Here is a 21803-nt window from a genome sequence, read left to right on the forward strand (position 1 = left end):
CTTCCGGCGTCTTCCGATGGGCTACAAGAATAGTCCTGGTGTTTTCACCTCCCGAATAGTCACTCTACTGGAGAGAATCGACCCGGATGCTTGTTCGTATGTGGATGACATTTATCTCACTGACGACGAAATTTGGATGCATCTGTGTCGAGTAAATTCGATTATTTGTAACTTTGAAGATATGGGTTACAAATTTAATTTTGCAAAATCGCACATTGCAGAACACACAGTGTTGTTCCTCGGCTATGAGCTAAACAATGAAGGTAGAGGTTTGGCTCCTCACTTCTTGGAGAAATGCGCACAGTTGCGCGCTCCTACAACACTGAAAAAATTACAGTGTTTACTGGGCTTTTTAAATTCCGGAAGGACATACATTCCGGATTATGCCCAGCGTATCAAGCCGTTGTATGCATTGATACAACCAACTTTCTCAAAATCATGCTGGCTGCCTGAGCATTCAGCCATTTTGCAGTCCTTGCAGGCTGATCTGCTCGCTTCTAAATACTTACTGACTCGAGATAACCACACCAACCTGGTAATAAGAATAATTCCTGGGACGGTAGGTTTCACGTACCTCACTTTTAATGAAGGAGACACAGTACCTATTGCTTACAAGTCTCACTTGTACACTTCGGCTGAATTGCGGTTTCCCACTGTGGAAAAGGTTTTAACAGCTGTACAGATGGCGATTCTTACGGAACGAGCTCTGTCACAGGGGAAACGCATGTTAGTGGTAACACCCTATCCTCATTTGGAGGCAGTCACGAAAGCCAGTGTACCAAATTCAAAAGCTTTGCACCCTCGGTGGATTCAATGGGCTGCGTCCTTGACGTCCACGGATGTCGCGTTTATTTTTGACGCCTCATTACGGTCGCAGGAGTACTTGCAGTATGAGTTCGTTCATCCTGCTCCTCTAGCTTTGCGGCCGTTGGAGGACTTCCATTGCATCATTTACACTGATGGCTCGGCGCAGGTTGCGCATGGCTCTAAACATGCCTACGTTTCCGCATGCGCCATTGTGGTCGGTGCTATGTTGAACGATGAGTTCATTTCCAGTGAGGTACACACCTTGCCCCTGGGCGATTGCACCGCACAATTGGCAGAGCTTCGTGCTCTTTTACTAGCGTTGGAGTACGCAGATCCAAGTGTTACTACTCTTATTGTAAGTGATTCTTACTACTGTGTTCAGTCTTACAATGAAAACTTGTTCTTTTGGATTCAGAATGAATTTCGTGATTCCAAGGGTAGCACAATAAAACATAAGATGATCTGGGTTCGAGTGGCGGAACTTAGGGATAAGTTACCACTCGTTTATGTAATTCATACTCTTGGCCACCAGCGCGTGGGAGTTCACGCTGTTGGAAATTCGCTTGCTGATGAGGCGGCGAAATCAGCGGTATCTACATACTTAGTTGCAGCGGTTACTAGATCCAAAACCAAGATTGATAGTGACATCTTGGCGGCAGTTGCTGCCTCTGAGAAGGGTAGTAAACATCCTTCGGGGTTCCCTTCGAAGTACAAATACCACTTAAGTCCCGAAAAGGTTCCTTTTGTGACAATTCCTGATGTTGGGGAACGGTTGATTCCCAACTCGGATCGCAGGGCTGACTTGATTACAGCGGCACATGAAGGTGTGGCGTCTGCGCATGCGGGCGTCTCAGCCACTGTATCTCTATTACAACAACGTTTCTGGTGGCGGGGACTGTACAAACAGACGTGTGATTATGTCCTTCTTTGTGACATTTGCCAGCAGATTAAACCTTCAACTGCTGCGCGTCCGCCACAGACACAGTTGTACATTTCTAATAAACCACTGGGCTGTGTTTATTTAGATCACTGCGGTCATTTTTCATCTGATACTGCGTATAAGTACATCTTAGTAGCAGTTGACTCATGCACACGCTTTGTGTGGGTGTGGCCCCATCGCAGCGCTGATTCACGGACTGTCATTAGAGATTTGCGTGTCTTTATAGGGATTTTTGCCTGTGGTATCTTCCATTCGGATCAGGGTCCGGCTTTCACCTCTAAGGCGTATAAGGATGCCATGACTTCGTTGGGGGTCCAAGTCAAGTTTTCGTCTCCATACAGACCTGAGGGTAACAGTGTAGTGGAGCGAATGAACCGTGATTTAAAGCAATCTTTGACAGCTCGAGTTATAGGCACTGGCAGAAATTGGCTGACCAACCTCAATGGCGTGCAGCGTGCTCTAAATAATCTCCCTAGAAGGTCTCTGGGTGGGCGGACCCCATACGAAATGCTCTTTGGCATCAAGATGTACGTCCCTGACCTTGACGGTCTAGACTGTGTGGTTCACGCCACTTCCTTTGACGCAGATGAACATTGCAATGTTTTACAGAATCTACAAAAGACCAGAGACAGTCTTGCAAAGGAACATTTGCCCTCCACATCGGATGGTGCGTTGCAGATCCCGGTAGTAGGCTGGCTACCCCAAGTAGGAGAACTGGTTCGAGAGAAGATCGATAACAAGAAAGAATTTGGTCCTTCCTATCGAGCTCCAGTTCCAGTCCTTGGAGTGAAGGGCACAAGAACAGTCATTTTACCACCACTTCCTGGTCGTAAGGAAAACAGGTTTATTTCAATTGACAATGTCAAGATACACAGAGTGGCCGATTCTTCTTAGCATGACACCGGCTGTTTCCTGTCCTTCCATTGTGAGAAATTCAGTTATGCCCACTGCTTCTAATATTGAACCTGAAGTGGCCATCGACTTACCTGCAATTTCCAGTCCTTTGTTAAATAATTTACCCGGAACTAACATTGATGAGACAGACTATGCCTACCCCCACTGATTTGTCCATGCCTGACCTGCAAGCACGTTTAGCCACGGAATCCAGATTTTCATTTGACTCTGTTTCCCTTGCCTCGAAGAAGCCCTCTCATATTGCAGTTTATGCCAGCTTGTTTAAAAAACATTTTTTGATTCCCCCTTGGACATACATTTGGCTGGTCCTTTTTTCAGTTTACCTTTTTATGTCAATTGGTTTTGTGTTTTATTTTTTTCGACTCCTCAATGGACATTATGTCGAGGAAAGAACATGCATTACACATCTAAATGGAACTTTGGCCCCACTTTCCTCGTCACATTCTACACACAGAGTGAAAAGAGACTTGACTTTGGTTAACATCACAGCATGGCCTGTCCTTGATGGAATTGTGTGGGATGCGGTTAGGTTTCAAATTCATGGCCCAACGGAAGTCGTTAATGTTCCGAATGTACTTAGAGTGAATATGGGGGATGCGGTAAAACAAAACATTCGTTATGATGACTGGGATGTTAATGCAGTAGAAAGTTTGTTTTCTGATTTGCAATACTATGCTGCCTTTGATGCTGAGGATTTATATTTAGAATCTGCTAATTATGGTGATTTATTTTGCTACCAACATTATGGCAATCACTTCTTACACAAAACATCATCCCGAAGGGATACTGTTAATTTTACACAGTGGGAACATTGCCCAGCGCCTACACAAGGCAGTTCTGAAACATTTCTGAAAAAGTATACTTATTTCACTGACTTTAACCAGTCCAATCCCGAGTCCTTTTATTTTAAATTTCTAAAAAAGCCAATGTCCAAGGTTAGACTTACCGATACTAAATTGTTGTATTCGAAGGCCTTCCTTGATCAATTAGTTACTGGAGGCTACGAGTTATGGAAAGAAACAATAGACCTTAAATCTGTTTGGGGTTCAAGAGCCTGGCAGGTACAAGGCACTGAGGCATTGCACCGTGCATGTCTCATCCCGAATCATATGTTGTTTTTAAATGAAACAATTTCCCAGACCACATGCTTTGGATTGGCTACTTCTAAAAAATTAAACACCCCTACTATCCCGGAGTTGGAGGAATATGATGGTTGGAGTAATTTTACTCAATTGTCCATTAGAGAATTACAGGCCCTACTCCTTAATTCTTCCTTTAACATTTCCAGTATGAATCCAAAAGGTTGGCTGCTTTGGCATCGTAGTGCTGATTCCTGGCAAAATCGATTTTTGGGTTTAACTGACGGTTTTAAAACTGTTAGATCAGATCCCCGTTTTGACTTGGTCCACACTGTCACAACTTATTCTGTAGGCAAATTGTGTCAAAATTGGCTGAAACATTCAACTTTACCTGCAGTTAAAAGCCACCTTTCTAAACTGAATGCAGACGTGGATTTAAATGATTTCATTAAAGGCCCGGCTAGTGGCAGGTCAAAAAGGTGGATATATGCAGTTTACAATGAAATTTGGAAACTATCACAGATTGAGGCTGCTACACGCCTTAGGGCTATTGATCAGGCGAATCTTGAGAAAGTGCTTGCAGTTGTTGACAATAGTATTAACGTGCTTTCCTCTCGAATTTACACATTGGATAATATTGTGTCGTCCGTTGTCGATATTGTGCATGATGAAGTATCAGTATTATACCATGGTCAGAATCAATTACGGTCAATCATGCAATTTGCATGGACCCTTCAGACTCTGAAAAATGGTAAGGTTCCCTGGACGTACATGAACGTTTCTTCTTTATTTGCACCGTTACTTTGACTGACAAACAACGCTTGCTTTCAATGCGTGATGCTACTTTTTCTATGTTACATATTGAAAGGTTAGAATCTTTACCTTTTTCCGTGGCAGAAGCCACTGCTGCAACGTGGCTTATCCACGGTTTAATAACGCTGCCTTTTGCTTTATATAAGTTTTCAAATTGTATGAAATATGTACCCATTGGTCGTTATGAACCGTTAGGTAGCGGTTTCCTGCATGAAGTCTGGTCGCTTCCATACACATACAGATGTTTCAAAGATGATCAAGAAGTTTATCTGACTGGGGAGTAGTGTACTGAGACGCCAGATCATTATTAATGTGTAGACACATACAGTTACACGGTTCATGTAACAAAGACCGACCGAATATGGCTTGCGTTTTGCAAGGCACACCAGTTCCTGCTATCATCCCCACATTTACATTATTAGAAAATGGTAGTTACTTAATGCTCAATAATGAAGACTGTTGCGGGTTGGTAAAAGGTATACCTTTTATCGTTACAGTGAGTGAATGTGTTATTTGCTGCAGAAATGTTCTATATCCTCCCACACATGAACATAGGGAGTATTCCATCTGGCCACAAATACCAACCTTGAGAGCAGATTTCAACGGCATGGCAAGAATAAGGGCTCTTTTGTCCCAGGAAGAGGTGGCCTTGAGTTCGGCTCGTGAATCTTTCGTGCTTCACATAGCCAACACCCGAATAGAGGTTCAGGCACTTTTGAATACTGATTTGCCTTTGCATTTCAGCGAGATGGTCCGCACTATCTTTAACGCATCCTCCACAAAGGGCCTGGCACATTTTTTTAAAACTGTGAGCAGTGGTCTTGTGACTTCCTTTGAAAAGATTTTTGGAGTCATCCCTGCTTTCTTTCATTCTATTTTTTCCACTTTGTTTGGTGGATTCCCATTTTTGCTTGCATTAGCAGCGGGCGCTCTAGTGGTTTTTTGTGTCTTTAAATATGGATGTCCTTCCTGTGCAAGGCCCCGCCCAGCAGCTGCTGACGCTGTTCCGCAATCGCATGCTTGAATATTATGGCACAATGCCGTTAGCGATATTGAGCACGGCATATGGATTCTCTTTTCGATTTTCCTACTTCACCTGTGTCCAGCCTGCATTTCACTGCCTGACCTGTGATTTCGATTGGGCCATTGATTTGTGTCTCTGCGGACCGGTTTCTCCTGACGTCGATTTTAATCAGCTGATGAGTCCTATCATTACTCATGAGTTGGTTTGTCCTGGCGAAAGGATTATGGCCTTAGCAGTGATGCATGGACTAATTGGTCCCTGGAATATACTGGCGGCAGCACAGGATTTCTTGGAACTGAGCTTTCTTGAAAACCCACCGAGCTGTCCTCTGATGGTGATAGAGGATGCGGTGCTGGGAGAACACGTATGTTCTTTTCCACTTTTAAATTGGATGGCTGAACTGTTTTCGGATGAAGATGGTGATTTCCTGTTGGAGGCTGTTGCTGCTTATTTTGCATACACAGTTATGTCCTAAGACACTTTCGTATATTGACGTGCTGAGTGCTAGCATATAATTGACATTTATTGACTAATCTGCCAAGTTTTTTTATTCTTCGTTTGCCTATTGGCTTGAGCCACTATGAAGTTTTTGGCTATTTTTTAACATTAAATTTTGTTCACAAGTTTTGCAAATTTTTTTAATGTATTAGTTTGAGAACCTTGCTCATATAATGTTGCAGTCTGCTCTCATGAGATGGCACTTCTGTTATCTTATTCAGTCCGTTCCCGGATCATGGGGGGGTGTCATGTAGCTCCTGGATATCTTTATACCGTGTTAAGTTAGCATGGGCTCATTAGAGATTTAAACGCAATTTTTCCTTTTTGCAACATCTGCACACGACACTTAATTGTTGATTTAGCTTTCAACCTAGTAGTTCATTGTGGTTTACATGAGAATGATATGTTGTTGCTCCGCTATCAGCTTTGCTTTATGAACTGTGTCTGTACAGAGAGTGCTGAAGCTTCAAGAACAACACGATACAGAATTGTTATGAGGTCTGATCTCCACGACTTCATAGTCATAACATAAGTACGGCTTCTGCCAACTCTGGGCTTGAGGCGGGTTTTATATTGCTTTGCTCAAGACACATAACACACACTTGATGCGGTTCGCATGCAGAGAGAGCTGGTGTATGCTGATGTGATTCCAAAATGCTAGGAAACTAAGGTATGGGCCCGCCCTAATATAACCCAAAGAGACCTTCTTAGCAAATAATATAATATGTGTGTTAGGGAGGGTGAGATATAAGGGTTCTTAACTCTTATTCATTTACAGCATGTTAACATGCTGTCACCATTCGCTTTTTATGGATTAGTAACTATGCTGGTAATTTTGCTACTGATAATATGTTTGCTTGTATTATCTAAGATACTGCGCCTGAGAAGACTGCATTAGTAAATAAATATTTCAAATGCACAAGTGTTCTTCTTTACTCCATGTTCTGGTTTGTAATGATAGTAACGAAAGAGTGTTCATGAGTTCCACGTATCCTGAGGTACTGTAAGTTCATGTTCTGGTTTGTCTAAACATTGGGAGTGTGTAATGACCAATGAGACACTGTAGCTAGCTCGGTAAGGGGTTTGTTGGGTACGTAGGTGAGTTTTGGGTCACCCTAATTCGCCGAGGTTCCAATCCTCTGTGCACAGTTCTGTGTGAGAACAGAAACCCTGCGACAAAACCCTTTTCTGCCCGATCAAGTCATTGACCGGGCAGAAAAGCGGCAGACGGTCTTCGCGTCCGCCGCGGTCCCCCCCGCCATACTAATGTGGCGGGGAAAATGGGTGGCGGGCGGGCTAGGATGTAGGGCGGATCGCCACCGTCATACCGGCGCTGGCGATCCGCCCCACATCCTAATGGGCCCCTAAGGCTGGTGAAGTGAGTTGAATCAGGTCTTCCAGTTCATATTTGTGCTTAGTTACTGAGCAAACACTAGCTAACAAGCATAAAGCATGTTCTGTTGTTAGTACCTTCATTTTTTGCATCCTGTGTCCCGTTATCCTTTCTCTTTCTTTGGGGACCCCACTTCTAGTATTAGAGGGTTATTTTTTCTCCCCTTCTTTCCCTAGGTTATCTGTGGCCATAGATCCCCTACCAGTGTTGGCAGGAAGTCTGAAGGAGCAGTTTGTACACAGAGCCATTGTTTTACTGTTTAAATGTGGAAGCATGTTATGGGGGGCATATGCAGTACTCCTTGAATCTAGCAAAGATTGCCTACCGTAAAATCTTGGTGCAATTTGGGCAGGGGTTCTGGCGCTGGTCGCATTCTGTGCACGGACAGGCGCAGACGGGCTTGCATTTGGCGCGCCAGCCCCAGTGCAATGCGGTTCCGGACTAACTTCCGGGTACCGCAGGGGCCGAGCGCTTGGTGAGGTCGTAATCACAGGTAAGAGTTCACAATATCATATGTATGCCCTCAATTCAACTTTTAAAAATAAAGACCGAATTATACTTGAACTAGTACCAGGTTGTGGGCACCGGGCAATCCCCCGGTCGGCCGCAAGGGTGGGGGCCGGTTTTGGGCCCTGGGGGCCGTTTTTGTTGCAGAGCCGTTTTTGCAGCATAGCTGCAAAATCGGCCCTGTAAACAAAATCGGCTGAAAAGCGGCCCTGGCAAAGCGCTCGCCCCCCTCCCGTCCAGGGGGCGGGGGGCCGGCCGAGCACTTTGCCAGGGCCGATTTTGGTTCCCAGTCCGGCCCTGTTAAAAACAATTTCCCAATCGGTAGAAATCCGAGTGCGTGCCGTGTTAAAAAGACAATAGCAAAGAGGGTTTCACAAACACACTGGGCTTCACAAGCACAGCGGGTCAAAACACAGTCTTCCGAACAGAAAGTGATCAAACTAACTTCCTACCCCTCACATGCTGCGCGGTTGCTCCATTGCGTGCAATATAGTGGAGGGCCCGGAAAGACTATCGCACCAACCCCAGTGTAATGCGGTCCCGGACTAACTTCCGGGTAGCGCAGGGGCCGAGCGCTTGGTGAGGTCGTAATCACAGGTAAGAGTTCACAATATCATATGTATGCCCTCAATACAACTTTTAAAAATAAAGAACGAATTATACTTGAACTAATATCAGGTTAAAAACAATTTCCCTATCAGTAGAAATCCGAGTGAGTGCCGTGTTAAAAAGACAACAATAGCAGTGAGGGTTTCACAAACACACCGGGCTTCACAAGCACAGCGGGTCCAAACACAGTCTTCCGAACAGAAAGCGATAAAACTATCTTCCTACCACACTCCAGCTCCATATAAGCAGCAGTCACACAATTAGTTTTATAGATCTTTACCATTTAATTTGGTGGGTTTGTGCCTAATCTCCTGTCAGAATTCTGCAGGGCCATGATTGTTTTTATTAAACTGTAGCTTCTTGGTGGTGATACGATTTTCAAAACCTCCCACTTGACCTATACTTCTATTTTGCAGGGCTAGACCAGCTCCAATGGGCTACTTACATAAGAGACATGACTTATAAACCAGTTGCTATTTTATCAGAGCATTTTTTTATGTTTTCAAAAAAATCATTTATTTCATTATCTGTATCAAAAAGTTAAAAGCCATACATAAAGTTCATAGTTTTTTCATTTTTCTTTTTTCACATGTGTCATTCATTTCATTGATAAAGAGAAACAATCTTCACAAACATTTTCATCCAAAAGAAAGATATTTTCTATATAACCCCTATAGAGCCACCTCATACACTTACTCGCCTCTCGCATCCACATGCATACTCACTCATGCCATACAAATTATCATACCCACCCAAGAACACATACACATAATTGTCATACAAAGGACAAAGATGTTTTAGTATTCATGAAACTGTTGTGGGCTGGGTGTTTACACAGACAGGTCAATGCACGTTTCAGTGGTATTTGCCAAATTGTGACCACCTTGTTCCGGACCGCCAATGTTACAGATTTTAGGCGAGTGGTTTGGGTATATCATCTAAGAAAATAAAGGGGTTTGTTATTAAACCACTATGAGATGAGTCAATGTGATGAGTTAGCATCAGTATTATTGGGCCTCTCTCCCAGGAGGAATGCGCAAGTCTTTATTTTGCACTGATATCAGTGATATTACACTGCAACCGTCTCCCTCCAAACTAGTATGATTTGCAAGAGGATTTTATAGGTCCCCCAACAACAAATAGTATGATTTCTCAACAGGACCTGTTTATATACCTTCTGCTATGTAGTACGATGTTAAGTCATGTTTAGTATGACTGGTTCATAGTATAGGTTGAAGAGATATGCAGAATTGTCTGAATCTCCAAACCACCTCTGCGTCTGCACGGTGATGAGAGCTGGCTTCACCTGTTTACACGCTGCACTGCAGAGGCTGTTTGGAGATTCAGACAATTCTACAGTAATACCGACGCTAACTCATCACATTGACTCATCTCGTAGTGGTTTAATAACAAAACATTCCTTTTCCTAGACGATATACCCCAACCACTCACCTAAAATTCATAACATTGGTGGTCCTGAAAAAGGTGGTCACAATTTGGCAAATACCAGCAAAACATGTGTTGATCTGTCTGTATAAACTCCCAGCCCACAACACGGTCACGAAGATTAAAACATCTTTTTCCTTTGTATGACAATTATGTGTAAGTGTTCTTGGGTGGGTATGATAATTTGTATGGCATTAATGAGTATGTATGTGGATGCGAGAGGCTAGTAAGTGTATGTGGTGGATCTATACGGGTTATGTAGAAAAGATCTTTCATTTGGATGAAAATGTTTATGAAGATTGTTTCTTATTATCAACGAAATGAATAACACATATATAAAAAAAGAAAAATGAAAAATACTATGAACAAAATTGTTATATTACTTGTATATTCCTTTCTTATTTATGTCCCTTTCCCTTTAATTCCCTTGTGTACTTTTGACCTTGGCACCTACCATGCAGATAATTGTGATTCCACCTAGAATTGGAATCCACTTCATTCTGTTCCTTCCTTTATGCTGAACAGTACTGTGCCTTGTGGATTAAACATCTTTAATCTTCACCTGCATTGTCTGCCTCCTTTTTATGGATTTTACACTGGCGACGAGTTAAAAGTGTACCTGCTACTCCTTCAGGCACATGAGCGGTACAACTACATTTTGGGATTTTTAATTTTTTTTTTTTACTTTGGACGTCTTCACTGGATTACTACTTGGAAATCACTGCAATTCGTGGCTTAAGTGGATGGACCGTTTTATTATCTACCACCATCATTTCCTGGACTCCTTATCCTTGACAGCCATCAAGAAATTGATTTTTGAGTGTTTTTTGCAAAATTGGCTCACTGCATCATTCAATTGCTAATTGTAGGCATTGCAACTCTCACCACGTAATTAAATCCCCACGCGAAGACCTCGGCGGAGGAGAATGCAGTGCATTCTACACAACATTTCCGTTGCCAAGCTACAAGCTTCTCTGACGGGTCTGCTCTGAAACCTTGCTGACGGTCCTGAACGTGCTGCATCACTATGTCCCGCAACGTGTCGTAATTACATCGTCACGTTGCATGGCATGCCACCATTTTGAATTTATTTTTTCACTTTTCTTGGAAATTACGTCGATGCACACGATTGTGTACTTGGTACTGACCACAAAAGTTATACAACGTTGATGCGCACGCATGCGCACTGAGTGCTCATTACCCTTACAACAGAAATGACACCAGCCCTTATGATATACAAATATTGTTGCTGTCGCTGGCATTTTCATATCGTGCCGATGTGCACGGCTTGGAAGGTACTGTAACTTCATTTCGCGCTGATGTGCACAGTGTTAAAGGTATTTTGACTGCACATGCACGTCATGCTGATGTACACAGCTTTAAAAGTAATTGAACTGTGAATGCATATTACGCTGATGTGCACAGCTATTACATTTATTGTTCATTCCAATTGTACTATAAATCTTTAGCTTATTGCCACCATTGATATAAGCCACAATTGTATTTAAATGTAAATTGATACTTGTATAGCGCACTACTCACCCGCAAGGGTCTCAAGGCGCTTGTACAAATACCGATGTGGAACCCATCCTGGCTTTCCCTGTGAGGTGTCCACTCCTGGGCACCCGGAAGGTGGAGGCCAGGCATCATTAGGGTTGTCGGGGCCGTTGTGGAGATTAAGCAAGCTATTGCTCAGAGTTGCAGAGTGGGACTCCATGATTGGAATAGGCACCGAGGCGAGAATTATCAGGTCCGTGGAATTTTGAGCCCAAGACCCGCCGAGGCAGGGAATTGAACCCTGGTCCCGGGCTAGACCTCTGCATCAGGGTCTGCCGCTCTAACCATTGAGCCACACTTCTAGTGGATAAAAACTATTTAGGATGTGAACTCTAAGGGTGACAAAATCTGATAAAACTATGGACGAAGTTTTGACTGTGAGTAATCCCTGTAATGTTCCTCAGATGAGAAAAAATGGTGACAGAAATATAGTATGCTATAGGTGTGGTAGCTCCACCCATGTTGCTTCCTTCAAGTTTTGTCCAGCCATCGGGAAAGAATGCATTAAATGTGGGAGACTAGGACATTTTGCTAGGGCTTGTAAGGATGACAGGAAGAGAATAATTGACATACGGAGGGCATTTTCCACAAAGAATAGTGAAGTCTCTTGTGTGAGATGTGCCCAATTTTCTGATGATGACTCCTCTAGTGAAAAAGGGATTGTTGTATCTGTTGTGAATGTTTGTACTCTCGAAGGAGAAGTTTTGAACTCCCCCAAATGTGTTGTTTATTTCTTGAATGAAAACCTAGAACTCATGGCAGATTCCGTCTCTCCTTGGTTGATTGTTACTGAGAGTTTTTTCAATGAAAAGTTTGGTAATGCTGTGTCTACCAAAGATCTTTGTCCTTCAGATGTCATTGCTCAAGTTTTTGACGGCCCAACCATCGACCTTATGGGGTATATCGCATCTGATGTTAAGTTTAAAGAGAGAATTGCTTTTGTAAAATTATATGTTGCAAAACAGGGAGTGCACGTGTTGGGGTGGAGAGAGCAATGGAGGTTAGGGATTTCACCCAATCCCCGAAGTATGGAACCTGTCATGGTAGTTGAGGACAGTGGTGATGTTAAACGTATTGAAGGAGAATTTCCTGAAGTTTTCTCCGAAGGTTTAGGTAAACTCAAAGGATTCACATATTTAATAAAACTCAAGGAGGGTGCATACCCTGTCAGACCAAGGCTCAGGAACGTTCCTATTAATGTGAGGGAAGAGTTGGGTAAAGCTTTGAAAGAGATGTTAGATGGAGGTGTAATTGAAGAGGAGGAATCATCGGAATGGGTTTCTCCGATTTTCTTGGCACGTAAACCTGATAAATCGTTGAGATTATGTATTGACCTGAGAGCTTTAAATACTAACATTCTGGTTGACTGCCAACCGTTGCCAAATATCAACGAGGTGGTAAGCATGCTTGGATGCGCCACTATCTTCTCCACCCTCCACCTTCCGTCTGCATATCATCAAATAGAACTGGCCAAGGAGTCATGCCATATGCCAGCTTTCATTACTCCCCAAGGATTATGTCAATCCAAAAGAATGCCCTTTGGGTTAGCTTCGGGGGCCTCCGTCTTCCAAAGGACAATGTGTCATCCTTTCAATGATATGCAATCATTTGTAAAGTGTTTCCAAGATGACATTCTTATATTATCTGCAGTTAAGAAAACTCATACTGATCATCTCATAAATGTGTGTGGTGTCCTCAGAGAGTATGGGTTGACTCTAAAAAAAAACAATATCAAATTATATCATATATTGAATATTTAGGACACACTGTATCCAAAGAGTGTGTGGTACCTTAAAAGTCTCTCATTGATGCCATTTTGAAAGCATCTGCTCCGGACTGCAAGGATAAACTTCTTTCCTTTTCCGGTTTATGTGAATACTATAGCAAGTTTATCGCAAACTTTGCATCTAAAATGGAACCCTTAAGAGAACTCACAAGAAGAAATGCTGAATTTGTATGGAGAGAAAAACAACAGAAAGCTTTCGCCAGTATCAAGGCAGAAATAGTGACTGACCCCACTTTGAAACCTTACTGCATGAACAAGAGGTGTATACTCGCTGTAGATGCAAGCCTTTATGGTTTGGGAAGCGTCTTGTAGCAACGTCTGGGGAAGGAGAAGTGGAACGTAGCATTTGCCTCCCGCACACTTAACCTCACTGAGAGACGTTACGCTGTAATTGAAAGGGAATTGTTAGCCTATGTCTGGGGAGTGGAACATTCCCGTAATAATATTTGGATTGCACGTTTCATTTTGGGGATGGACACAAGCCTTTGATGTCCATTTTTTCTCCTGAAGGGGGACTCAATGCTACTGCGCACATAGCCAGATTAATGTCTTGTTTGCAAGAATACAATTTTGCAGTGTCTGTCCAGACTGCCCTGTAATGCCAGTGAAGTGTTTGACGATGAAGAAGTTGTTGCTAATATTGAGGAAATAGTGTCCGGAAAGTTTAGCTCAATCTCCGAAGAAATGTGGAAAAGTGCCATGTGTTGTGATGATATTTTATGTAAAATCATTAATTGCACCACGGAAGGTTGGCACTCTAAAACTGAAATATCAGCTGAACTATTTCCTTTTTGGAAAATCTCCAGTGAACTTGTTATCGAATGAGATCTCCTTTTCAGACAAGGGAAATGCATTCCACGTTTGTCTCTTCATCACCATATATTATCTGTAGCTCACGGGAGTCATATGGGAATGTCGTTCATGAAAGGATTAATCACATCTTTATTCTGGCGGCCTGGTTTAGACAGATTTGTAGATAGGATTGTGAGGGAATGTCCTGAGTGCGTGAACAGTCAGAAAATGCTTAAGTATGATCCTGCTTCCCTTATTCCTGTTGAATGGCCAGATTTCCTTGACAGATAGTAGGTTTTGACATTGCTGGCACTTTTAAGTTTTTGCCCCAAGACTGTAGATTTGCCATGGTGATGGTCGATCATCACTCCAAATGGCCTGAAGTCAAGTTTGTACCACCTGCCAATTCCGAGAGTGTCATTGTATTCTTAAAGGAAGTTTTTACCCATGAAGGTTACCCTGAAGTCCTCATCTCTGATAATGATGTGCAGATGAGTTCTCATGAGATGGCTGACTTCCTCCGTTTTATAAATAATCGCCCTGTCACCACAGCCTTGTACGAACCTCAAGGTAATGGCCAAGATGAGAGCTATATCAGAGTTCTTAAACAAAATATTCTATCGTCATGTAATTTTGGAGCTCAGTGGAAAGACAAGTTGAGAGAAAAATTATAACTCCCCATTCGACCACTGAAGTCTCTCCCTTCCATTTACTTAAAGGGAGGGAACCTGTCTCCAAGTTGTGCCCTTGTTGGTTTAAAAAGGCCATATATAACCACAGTCCTGTGGTCAATAAAGAAGTTGTGGGCCTCAAAGTGAAAGAGAAACAAGAAAAATGTAAATGTTATTATGATCTTCGCATGAAAGTGAAACAACCACAATTTATTGTCGGTGATTGGGTCAGGATACGCAAACCAGGTATTTTACTTAAGGGAGAAATTAAATTTGGGAGACCCATCAAAATTGTCAAGGTCAATCGCAACAGCATTGTTAATCAAGATGGCAAAGTTTGGAATGTCAAAAGGGTAGCTAAATATATAAGTGTTCCTTCTTGAAATTGATTCTTCTTATTGTTTTCCTAAGTGGGGAAATGTGTTACATTACTTGTTTATTCCTTTCTTATTTATGTTCCTTTCCCTTTAATTTGACTCTGGCACCTGCCATGCAGTTAACTGTGATTCCACCTAGAACTGGAATCCACTTCTTTCTGTTCCTGCCTTTATGCTGAACAGTACTGTATCTTGTGAATTAAACATCTTTAACCTTCACTTGGATTGTCTGCCTCCTTTTTATGGATTTGACAATAATGTATGGCTTTTTACTTTTTGATACAGATATTGAAATAAATGATTAAAAAAATAGCAACGGTTTGTACCTCATGTCTCTAATGTAAGTAGCCCATTGGAGCTTGTCTAGCCCTGCAAAAAAGATATATAGGTCAAGTGGGAGGTTTTTAGGATCTTGTTGGCTTTTTGTTGTCTGCCTTTTCTCCCAGACCTACAATTGAATAATACAATTGAATATTTAGAGGAGGTTCCCGTACCAATGAGCTTCCTGGTGGTGATGGCATGGGTCCATGAGCCCTCTTTGTCAAATAATATGCCCAATTATGAGAAAGTCGTTGTAATACCCATATTTGAGGCTGTTCTTCTCCCACATTTTATAATAAATGTTTTGGATTGGTTAACTAGGAGTCCTAAATCTTGCATGTAGTCAACAAAATTTGTAAGGAGGCTCTGTAGGCCCAGAGGAGTTCAAGCCATAAGAGTGCCATCCTCCGCATAGAGGAGGGCCAGGATAGAGCGATGCCCAATTTGTGGGAGGTTTTTACATTAGCCAGCTAGCACAGCCCCTACACTATTTATGTATAGTGAAAAAAGACAGGGTGCTAAGAGGCAGCTGTGTCTTACCCCTCTCTCTACTTTAAATAGTTGTGTACATTCTCCCCTGGGGCCATAGTGAACCCTATCTCTGCATCCAGAATACCGTTCCCTTAAACAAATGGCTGATAGATGCCTCCACCCCCAGGTCTTTCAAAATAGCCCACAACCTAGCATGGATGACACCGTCAAATGTCAATGACAAATCGACAAAGGGCAAATAGATGTTCCCCGCTTTGATCTTGGTGTACTTTCAAATTAGCATGCTCAAATTCAGTTCCTACTTGATGGTCCCAATGCCAGGCCAGAATTCATATTGTAGATCTCACAAAGTGAAGATACAAAAGGTATGCTGTTCCTAATTTAGAGACAAGAGGAAACTAGTTTTGTATTGTCATGAAGTGTAGGAGGATGAGGATTGCTCCTTTTGGAATATAGGGCCCTCACACACCCGACAAGGTGTCATGCTTCATCATATGGGCTACTCCTCATCCTGACGGCTCCCTATGATGGGCTCTTTGGCAGAGATCTTTTATTTCAAATGCCGTTTGGTGCTGGTGTGGAGGTGTGTAACCTGAAAAAAAGTATTAAAACAGGTCAGGGAGTACCAGCGAAAACTATTTTTTTCAATGGGTCTCCCACCCTGATTAAAAGAAACAAAGGCGCATGTCAGAGATTATGTCTCAGGTAGTGCACTCTGTTGTGCGGTCAACATGTTTCTTGCTTGGTAGTTAATCAATCAAGTGGTGCTTTTTCGGGATTTTGCAAAATCCACAAAAGGCCAGCTGACCTACCATCTTCTGCCAGGATCCTGCAAAACGGATTTTGCAAAACCACACAAGGAAATTCCTGAAGAGATAATAAACACAATTGAAAATATCTTGCCTAAGTAACTTTACACAAGCAAAAATATAACAGAGACTGTCAAACACGTAAAAGAGTTCCAGAAAATGCATTCATTGCCACCTATGTAATTTTGAACAAAAATGCAATGTTTTTAATATTGAAATGTGTTTCTGATTTATAACAATGAATTTCTATTAAACATTTTCTATATATTATTAATTTTCTTGAAATCTTTTACTTGTTTGACAGTCTCTATTATATTTGTGCTTGTGTAAAGTTACTTGGGAAAGATATTTTCAATTGTGTGCATTATCCCTGTCCCAAGAACTAATTCAGTTTTCAGGGGGTCCTTGTTGCTTACATAAAAATTCCTTGTGAGATACCTGCCGGGTATCGATGAAGTAGATAGAGAAACCCAGCTAGGGTTGGTCATATGTAGGGCTCCCTGTTTTCCATTTTTACTGATTTTTAGAGATAAATACAGACAGAAAAGTGGATACAAATGGAAATTGTATGCTTTTTGAGTGATTCTAAATACACTTTACCATGACTGCCAGGCTAATAACTCTGTGTATTATTAGGTAAAGGGGCTAAACAAGAAAGGAATTTTAGTAACGAGGTTTAAACAGCAGCAGGTATGCACAAAGCGGATACTGAAATGTGCATATTTTCATATATGTGCATTGATTTATCTTCTGCAGGTATTCATATCACTGAAACCTGGCAGGTATTCAAGCATAACTGCATATTTATTGGTTAAATAAATGAAGAAATATTCCAGTTTCAGCTTTATTTTTTCCACACAATCCATAATAAATATGGATAAATACAGATAAAGTAAAAATACCATAAAACTGGGAGCCCTAGTCGTATGCTATCAGGTACTACACATAGCATGTATTAGGTTCGTTTAAGATGGTAGATCAAACCATACAACCACCCATGTGTAGATCGATTTGATTTTATTAGGTCCTGACGAAAAGCCACTAGATTGATTAACTACCAGGCGAGAAACATGTTGACCACACAACAGAGTGCCCTACCTGAGACATAATCTCAGATATGCGTCTTTGTTTCTTTTAATAAGGGTGGAAGCCCCATTGATTAAAATAGTTTTCGCTGACCTGTTTTAATACTTTTTTCAGGTTATACACCTCCACACCTTCATCTTCACTGATTAGGCCCCTCACCTCCATGGCACCAAACGCCATTTGGAATAAAAGATATCCGCCAAATAGCCACTCATAGTGAGCCCGTCAGGTATTGCAGCGCCGACCTGACGAGGAGAAGCCCATATGATGAAGCATGACACCTTGCCGGGTGTGTGAGGGCCCTATATTCCCAGAGGAGTAATCCTCATCCTCCTACACTTAATGGCCACTCAAAACTAGTTTCCTCTTGTCTCAAAATTAGGAACAGCATACCTTTTGTATCTGCATTATTGTTAGGGAATGTATGCTGGGCCTGTCTAAAAAGACCTCCGTCCCTCCTTTGTGATAGATCTGACAGAGTATTATGAGATTCCACCCAATCCTGTAGCCAACTCTTGATGGTACGGCAAGCTATCTTTGCTGAGGAGTTGAGGAGATAGATCGGTCTATAGAATGTAGGTTTGAGATAATCTCCCTTTTTATAAATTGGTACAATAATTGATTCTGCCCATGTTGGTGAAAAACCTGTTTTACAGCATGCCCCCAATACAAGCATCAGTAGAGGGCCCCACAGAGAGGTATCGCCATAAACAAGTCCACTGGTACGGCATTGGGGCTAGGGTCTACCCCCTTTGTTGGCCTGTTAACTTCCTCCAAGCTAAAAGGAGGACTGATGGAACCTTTGGGGAGTAGTCTTTAGTATTCAAAGCAAAGGCGTTAGGATAAAAGTGGGGTGGGTATATGTGCTATGTGCCACAGGGAATTTAGTATTTGTAATCTCACATAGGGTTCAGATCACAGCCTAGTCGAACCTCTGGAGGAGATGTCTGAATTATTTGAATATGAACTGTTGAGGCTTTGAATTTATGAGATTAACTGATGACCCTAGTTAATGCTCTGCACTCCATTTTACTGCAAAATCAGTAGACACTTAAACAAAGACCTAGCTCTAACATTGATTGAAAAGTTTGTGATGACTAAAACCGAGACACCTGCACTCGTCCAATGTAAGACATCACCCTTAAGTATCACATCTGTTGTACCACTGGGGTTGGCACCACCCCCATTATTATTATTCAGCATTTTCACTCAACCTCTGCTAATATAACACAAAGATTTACCTGCACCGTATATCACCGTGCAAATTAAATTAAAATACAGTCGAGGTTTTCGGGCTGATTAACAGTCACTCTCAGATATTATAAAATGCCTACAAAAACAGATGAATGGACAAAAGCCTTCTTCGGTTAATTTTTTAAAGAGTGGAGATAATGATCTTCAGAGATAGACTGTAGATCTGGGTGAAAGAAATATTGACACCTAATATTGGTACTCTTCAGCTGCTATGCAGAAAGGCTGGTTTCTTGTATTTATTTACATGTGAAACCATAGGCTTCATATGCATATTCTGTAAAACATACACTCCAAAATATGGAGTTCCACAATCAGGACTGTAAAAAAATATCTCCCTTCAAAAATGGTGGCCTAAATTTTATTTTGTTTTATTTCTAAATCCGCCATGATCACTTTTCACATGCTATAGAACTGTGTTAATTTACTATTCTAACTCGAATCCAAGTAGATTTGGGGGCAAATGATTGACAGAGGGATTAGATGAAGGTCAGAATTGTGTAAAGAGATATTTAGGTAAGGCTAAATTAAATTTGTTATAGCCTACGTTGTGCAAAAAATATTTTTACATAGAGGGGTTTATGAATATAACTCTCTGAGCAGAGAACTACACACATCACATGCAATAGAATGTTTTTTTCCACAGTATAATGCACAATAAAAATGTAAAAATAGGCCTAGTTGTAGGTGTCGGTGTCCCTGCCCATTGTGTCAAATGTGAAAGATTGGTATAAGACCTCAGCTCCATCTTGTTCAGAGAGCATTTACATGAAAAATTAAGAAAGTGCTGAATTTAAAGCATCTCATCTTGCAACATACTTTAATTGCCAGTGCCAAGCAGGATTACTGCAAGAAGCAGTTTGCATGTCTTCTCTTAAACAGAACTCGATTGCATAACTAAAAAAAAACCCACAAACAATAGTGGTTGGGCCTCGCCCATCACCACACGCTGCACCCTATACAGAAGCTAGGCATCATGAGAAGGAATAATTCAAATCTGAAATACAATTAATTCACCCTTATGCACGTGGGATGAATTCACTCTGGATCTGGAACAACATCCTTGTACCCACCAGGATTGCCCCAGCTCTGGCCCAACATAGAACAGGGTTGAAGACGCACCTTTTTAACCCTTTTGCTGCGGCGGCTATTCCGCCGCAGCGCTAAGGGGGTGGGGCGGCCGTGCGGCGTGCCGACGCTTATGACGGAACCTCTCCGTCATGGCGCTCGGGTGGGCTGTGCTTGTGACGGAGCGGTTCCGTCATGGCCCCGCCCGTTCTTTAGAACGTCAGCGCAGGCGCGAAATCAGCGCCGCGCAGGCACGGCGAGCGGGCCATGACGGAACCGCTCTGTCACCAGCACAACTCACCCGAGGGTCATGACGGAGCGGTTCCGTCATAAGCGTGGGAGGGGTTAAAGAACACTACATCACGCTGCAGTAGAAGTACATTTCTGCACCTAGAAACCAGCTACCACTTCAACTACATGTCGACTGTATTCTTGCCTTTGACACTGTACAGTGCTCCTCTGCTTTGAATAGGTTTGCACTATATAATTAACACATACATGTATAAATACTGTTTTCCAAAAATAAGCCATTATAGAACTAGCGGAAAAAGTAACATTGTTTAGAATATTATGTGCGTCCTCTGCATCCGGTCATCAACTACTATAGCCTTAGAGCCAGATGTAGTGGGCTCTACGGACCATAAACGACCCACTCCAGAGTTAACCACATCCATGCTGGTGACGGAACCACTTCGTCACCAGCCACGGACGCGCTGTGCTGGTGACGGAGTGGTTCCATCACGGCCCGGCCGCCGCACCTGCGCTGCAGTGATTTCTTATCTTATCTTATCTTATCTTAAGTGACATTTATAGAGTGCACTGACACCATAAGTTTCCTGGCGCTAGGGTACAGAGTGCGTGGAGTGTGAAGATGCAGACTAACCGGTTTGAGTGAAGAGACGGGTTTTAAGGAGCTTCCTAAAATTAAGTAGAGAACAGCTAGACTTAATGGACAGGGGAAGAGGATTCCAAGGTTTGGGGGCCAGGTGGACAAATCTGCGGCCACCAAACTTGTTTGTTTTGATTTTGGGGGCGACCAGCAGGTGGAGGTGAGCCGACCGGAGATTGCGCGCTGGTCGGTGCTGCTTAATCAGCGGCGGCGCGTTCTATTGAGTGGGCGGGGCCGTGACGGAACCACTCCGTCACAAGCACAGCGCGCCCGTGGCTCGTGACGGAGTGGTTCCGTCACGAGCATGGTGGCGCTGCACGGCCCTCCCCCACCCCCAGCGCCACGGCGGAATTACTGCCGCGGCCAAGGGGTTAGTGGTCCGAGGTGAACAAAAACAAAGGCTTTAAATCCCCTTGGCTCAGAGAAGCCTTTGTTCACAGCAATAGGTGGAAAACGAAAAAAATTTGGAATGTTACTCTCCGGGCTTCTATCAGCCAGTAGAAGCCCGTGGCACTCCATTGTGTTCGATGAAACGCTCAACATTCCAATGTTCTAAAATGGGTTCAAAAGTCTGGAGCTCTACCCTGCCAGTATGTTATTTCTGTACAGATCAGAAGGCCTATCTCCTTTGACTTGTTACTAGCACTGACTCTCAGTTAAGTGCAACTTACTT

General features: G+C 42.6%; 1 protein-coding gene across 1 annotated transcript in view; it reads right to left on the minus strand.

Annotated features, from left to right (window-relative positions):
- PDGFRL (platelet derived growth factor receptor like) overlaps positions 1–21803 on the minus strand; it is a 580529-nt gene that overhangs the window by 296458 nt on the left and 262268 nt on the right. The window lies entirely within an intron of this gene.

The sequence above is a fragment of the Lissotriton helveticus genome, chromosome 2_2, assembly GCF_964261635.1.
Source record: "Lissotriton helveticus chromosome 2_2, aLisHel1.1, whole genome shotgun sequence".
Taxonomy (NCBI): Eukaryota; Metazoa; Chordata; class Amphibia; order Caudata; family Salamandridae; genus Lissotriton; species Lissotriton helveticus.